Raw genomic sequence first — 6,079 nt, forward strand, 5'->3', positions numbered from 1 at the left:
ATGACAGAGGGAGAGCCTGTCTGAATTAAAGAAAAAAAAAATCCAGGGTGTGGCTCAAAGGAGTAGGGCGCTGGCCCGGTATGCCGGAGGTGGCGGGTTCAAACCCAGCCCTGGCCAAAAACTGCGAAATAAATGAATAAATAAATAAACAATCCCGGGTGGACAGAATAGGAAAAGAACAGAAACCAGACCTCTGAGAAGTACTCATCCCAGGTGTGCAAGCAAGATAGCCTTGCAGGCCTTCTAGCTCCACATCTGGCCACCAGAATTGTCATATGACCAGGCAGCCTCCCGGACATACAACACCTCCCAGGGCTCAGGATCATCATCGTGAAGCAATGGAAATTCCGAGCTATTCTATGTAATGGATGATCTTGGGCAAATAACTTAACCCCTCTGGACCTTAGTTTCCTCATCTGTACAACGAATGGGAACATCCATTCAACTACTCATAAGACTACTGTTGTTTTTTTTTGTTGTTGTTTTGAGACAGAGTCTCACCTTGTCACCCTCAATAGAGTGCCGTGATGTCATAGCTCAGTGACCTCAAACTCTTGGCCTCAAGCAATTCTCTTGCCTCAGCCTCCCAAGTAGCTGGGACCACAGGCACCTGCCACAATGTCCAGCTATTTTTAGAGATAGGGTCTCGCTCTGGTCTCAAACCTGTGAGCTCAGGCAATCCACCCACCTCGGCCTCCTGGGGTGCTGGGATTACAGGTGTGAACCACCTCACCCAGCCTTTCATAAGACTATTGTTGACAACTAAATGAATCGGTACATAAAGTGCTTAACACACTGCCTGGCACATAGTAAGCTTCCAAGAAACAATAACCACTGCTATTATTATTGCATTATTAAATAATAATTTACTATCATTAAATAATTTGGGGGAGGGGGGGTTGTTTGTTTGCTTTTGTTAAGCAGGCCCTGGCTGGGTTTAAACCTGTCACCCCTGGTACATGTGGCCAGCACTCTAAACATTGAGCTACCAGCACCCGGCCCATTAAATAATTTGTTGTTGAACTAGTTATTTAACTCTACATCCTCTCCCAATCTGATTGTCCCAATATCTAGGAGAGATGTCCTAATTACAGGACAGAGTATTATTCCCTTCCAAACTATGGCTCAAAGGATGAGAGAGAGAGAAAGAGATTCTATGGGAAGGCCATGCAGAAGACCAATCCTGCACTATCCCCATACCATTCCTGACACTGATGGTCATCTGCCTCTTTGCGCTGGGACTGCCCTCCCCAGAGCCCTGGTTGGAATGTATAGGTTTGGGGCCCTGGCCAGGGGTGAGGGTAGGTGGACAAGATGCCTTCTCTGATCAGAGCTGGGGGCACTGGTGTTAAGTCAGCAGCAGGTCCTGAGGTTTGTGGGGAGTACAACTGGAGGAGGCTGTCTGGGGCTCTCCACATCTTTATGCTGTTCAGACCCTGGAGTGGCCACCCTTCATGCTGAACCCTTCCTGGAACATGAAACATCCCCTGCACAGTACTGCAGAGGGGGCTGAGTCTGCCTAAGACCAGAGAAGGGAGTGAGAGGAGCCTCCCCAGGGACCAGACTCTGCTCCTGAAGAAGGGGCTGGATCTGTTTGGCTGGGGTGATACTCTGCTTAAGACTGCCTTGGCCACCACCCAGAGCAAAAACCCCTCACTCAGCCCTGGGCAGAGCTCAAGGGGTGAGATCAGACTGGGGGAGGGGAAATCAAGCCAGAGGAGTCAAATGCCTGGGTTCTGATCACGCTTCCACTACTTACTTGCTGCAATCCCCAGCAAGTTACTCAACCTTTCTGTACTTCACTTTCCTTATCTGCAGAACAGTACCTAACTTCCAGAGCTGTTGGCAAGATCAAACTGGTTAATAAATATAAAACTGTCTACAATGGTGCTATAGGAATGCCATAAGCTGACAGTGACACTCTCATTGATGTTATTACTAAGCTCTCTCTGAGGCTCAGTTTCTTCCCCCTTGATACTGCAGGGTGACTCTTGTCTTGTGCTATGATGTAAAGTTAAATAAAGTACAAATGTACAGTGTCTGCGCATTGTAGATTCTTAATCAAAGAGAGTTCCCTCACCTTCTGTCCCTTTTCCCCACAAGAAGCCAGACTAGGAGTCAGAGTCAGCCCTGACTGTCATCAGGGCTTCCTGTGGGATCCTAGCCTTACCTCTGGCTGTTGGCCTCAGTCTCCCCAACTATGACTGAAGATTCTGGGCCAAGTAGTCTCTAATTGTCCATGGTATTATTTTCTCCAGCCTTTCCCTTTTCCTTCCCCATTTCCCACCGGTGTTCTACTAAAACCCTTCCTGACATAACACAACCCTTGACAGCCTGAAGGTAGAGGGGACAGCTGGTGGGTAAGGGGCATCAGCCAGCCGTCAAGCAGCCCAGGGCCCAGTCCAGGCTGCCAAGGGTTAAGACCTAGAGCGAGGGGCGGGGGGCCAGGGTCAGAGCTGGACAGCCGGGCCTGGAGCCCAAAGCCTGCTTCCCCTCCCCCTCCCCTGGGAACAGAGGCCACTTGTTTGAGCATTGGCGGATGGCTTTGAGCTCAGCCAAAGGAGAACGGGATGGAAAGGGAAGAGGGCCCCGGAGAGTGGAGGGGACTCTCTCCTCCAGCCAATCCCCTAGGCCTGGTCCACCACTAGCTTCCAGTACTGTCAGATGCCCCCACCCCTCTTAACTGACCCCTTCCCCTGGGTTCTCCCTTTTCTTCATTCAAACGCTGGATGCTAGGGGCCAGGACTTAGATTTAGATAGACCTGATTCCTGCCCCAGCACAGTCTCTCTTTGGTGCATGAGGCCAAGGCTGGTCACCCTGTCCTGCAGATGGGGAAATAGAGGCTCTGAGGAGTTTGGGGACTTGCAGAGTCACATAGTGATTGTTGGCTGCCACAAGGACTCTGGGCCCCAAGTCCCAAACAACCTTAGGGCTCTGTAGGCTCCCTCCCCACAGAGCTCCATGGAGACCCTTCCTGAGCCATGCCATTACACAAGACTAAAGAGCTAGGCAGGAAGGACAGGCAATAAGCAGCCTACCTCCGAAAGTCAAAGCCCCAAAGGACCTGGGGATTTGGATGGGGAGAAAACTTCAGTGGGCGGGTTGCAATCAGCACAAAAGGCTGAGTCTTGATGCCAGGAGAAGCATGGCTGGAGACCAGGTAGTGGGGGCATAAGACTGGGGCCCACTAAGGAGGCCTGAATGCCAAACTTACCTGGGGGCAATCGCAGCCCTGGTGGCCTCTGCCCACTCACACCCGACCAGTCATCAGTACTTGGCCTGGGACAGCCCCCTCCTATCCTACTCTAGTGAACAAGTAGCCAATGAGAGTCAGGGTCCCCCAGGCAAGGACACAAGGATAAGTTCTCTCTACACCCATACCCACCTTCCTGCTATTCTTCAAACATACCATCTAAGTTCCTGCCTCTGCACAAGCCATGCCCTCCTTGGAAGGCCCCCATTCTTGTAAATTACAATGTAGCCATCATGGTTCATTCCAGTCATCCCTTTCTCCCCAGGCCTGCACCTGTCCACACCTGTCTTTGGGTCTCTGCTGGGCTCCTTTTACCCTGTAATGATCTTGCTGGGAGGTATAGCCCAGCCTGGAAACTGGGCACTCTCCAAGGACACGTGTCATGAATGCCCGAGTCTGGAACCCTGGGACCCAGCAGGCAGTTAAATCCTTCCCTGAAAGTACTAAAATATCTGGCCCTGAAGAATTATCCTCCCTCCTAGTCTGAGGATCAGAGAAGAGTCCCAGGACACGAGATTTGGAGGGAGTGCATATGGCAGAAGCCATACTGTGATGGCTACTCCTGGCTGGAGTTCCCCAGCACCAAAACTACCCCTGAAGATCTGGGACCAAACATTCACCCCATGCCCTGCAGGCTGCACTCCAAGACTTCTCTCTCCAGTCCCAACCACCCACTCCCAGCTTGACCCCATTCAGTGAACACGCACCTCCTTCTCCAGCAACTGGGCCAGGTAAGGGCTCTTGGGAAGCCATGCCCCCATTTACTGGTGGGAAATTGAGGTGCAGAACCGGAAGTAGCCTGCCCAAGGTCATTGGAGCCCCAGGTCCAGGGCATAGAGTCATACCGATCTGCAGAACTGTAGGGGTCTCGGGGCTCAACGTGGGGAGGAGGAGACTTCATCTTACAGATGGGAAAACCAAGGAACCTGAGGGTGGGCTGGGTTCGGAGTCTGGAAGCCCCATGTCCCACCGGTTCATTCTCTTCCCTATAGTCTCTGACCCGACCGCTCATTCTCAGGAGGCGACCCCCAGCACTATTACCAGTCAGGAAAACCGTCAAGATGACCAGGGGAAGTAGGCGCCCTGCGCGGAGTAGCCCCGCGGACTCGGCGTTCCCCTCTGCAAAATGGGGAAACTACAGGCCACGTCTGACTAGGGGCTGCAGTTTCCCCATTTTGGGAGGCCCCGGCAGCCGCACTGACCTGTTTTGAGCGAAAACTCCACGCGGGGACCAGGTGTCCTGCAGCCGCCACGGACTCCCGCCACCGCAACCAATTCGCAGCAACGGGTCCGGGCGCGCCCACCCCGCCAGACGCTTCCGCCCGCCCCACGTGACGCCCCCAGAAGGGGAGGGCGGGGCAGGGACAGGGACCCGCCCCGCCCTGGCCCCGCCCTGGTCCCTCCCCTCCGCCTAGCCGTGGTCCTTGAGTCAACTAGCCTGACTCGCCTGCCGGACTGGTCTGTCTCCTGTCTCCTACCCCTCTCGCTGTTTGCAAGTCTCCTAAGGTTCAGGGATACCCCACCACCCCCCGCGCTGAGTCTCCATCTCTTCCCGAGTCTCCCTGCCGCTCGCACCTCTCTTCTGATGAGTCTTCCCCCTACCTGGCCCACACCCCTAGGGTTACAGTAGGCAGTTGGAGTCCGCACAACTATGGTCCCTAACTCCTTCAGGAAGCCCATCCCCCACCTCATTCTTCAAGGGTGTCCCATTTCTCTTCCTGGGCACTACATATCCCAGAGACAAGGGGCCAGGAAAGAGTCCTACTCAGCCATACCTCCCAAGGATCTTAGGGTTCCTAGAGACCGATACCACCCAGGCCTAGAAAATGGGTGATTTTCCCAGCACACACACAGATGAACGCCCCAGGCGTGGCAGGCATTTCTGGGTCCTGTATCCAGGGCCACTTCTGGGCCCAACCCAAGCCAGAGACCTCAACTTCTCTGGGTTTCTATTTCTCCATATGCATAAGGAGGATGACTAGAAGGATAGCTCCCACCAGAGTGGGCATAGCGGTTTACCCAAGAAAAGGAAAGTGTCAATAATTTGAGTGCCTACTATAAGCCAGGCCCATTGGTGAGCAATTTATTTCTTTTATCGCAGTCCTTACTCTCCAGAGGCAAAAATTATCACCCTAGATTATAGATTAGGAAGTAAGGCTCCAAGAAATTCCAGGGTTTGCCCAAAGTTACAAAGGTGGTATTGGACAAAGATGGGATCAGAACCCATGTTGGTGAGTTATAAATCTCCTGCCCAACCCTCACTGGCCATTCACCCTGTCCTTCTGGAAAAGCATGGGCCGAGTAGACTGTGTCTTTGATTGGCAGGGCCAAGGCAAGGAGCTTTCTGGGAGGAGAGAGGAGGAGGAGAGAATAGGTCCAGACCTTGGAGGAAAATTTTTAGGCCCCAAGTTCATTCATGTAAGGGAAAACACACTGGAGAGGAGCAGAGTTCAGGACTCTTCTCTATACCTGGCAACTGAGGACACCTGGGGATCACAGAGAACAGGGGAGACTCAGGCAGCCCTCTAGACCTCTGAGCAGCCACGTGGAGTACAGGATGACAGGATTCCTGTTAACACAATCCTGAGGTCTTCAAAATGACCTAGGAAGGGTATGAATCACAGAGCTTGGTCCTTCCAACTACACCCCTGAGCTCCGTCCTCTAGGACATGCTGTCCCAACTTCAGCTCCAGAGCCCGGAGCCTGAGACCCCTCTTACTCCTTTCTGTGATGACTGGACAGTGTCAGACACCCCAGTTCATAAGTTGAACCCAAGGGGGCCTGCAAGGTGTAGGGTCACACAGTAAAACTTGCACTCTTACTCC

General features: G+C 52.9%; 1 protein-coding gene across 4 annotated transcripts in view; it reads right to left on the reverse strand.

Moving 5' to 3' along the window:
- The window catches only part of ARAP1 (ArfGAP with RhoGAP domain, ankyrin repeat and PH domain 1), a 68,460-nt gene extending 63,886 nt beyond the window's left edge, over window positions 1–4,574 (reverse strand). For 3 of the 4 annotated variants that reach the window (XM_053560426.1, XM_053560427.1, XM_053560422.1), the window contains exon 1: window positions 4,457–4,574. The gene's annotated coding sequence lies outside the window, so the exon portion shown is untranslated. The remainder of the gene's footprint in view (window positions 1–4,456) is intronic. The other variant, XM_053560425.1, reaches the window with a different exon arrangement.
- Between the last annotated feature and the right edge of the window lie 1,505 nt (window positions 4,575–6,079).

The sequence above is a fragment of the Nycticebus coucang genome, chromosome 14 (assembly GCF_027406575.1).
Source record: "Nycticebus coucang isolate mNycCou1 chromosome 14, mNycCou1.pri, whole genome shotgun sequence".
In the NCBI taxonomy this organism is placed as follows: domain Eukaryota; kingdom Metazoa; phylum Chordata; class Mammalia; order Primates; family Lorisidae; genus Nycticebus; species Nycticebus coucang.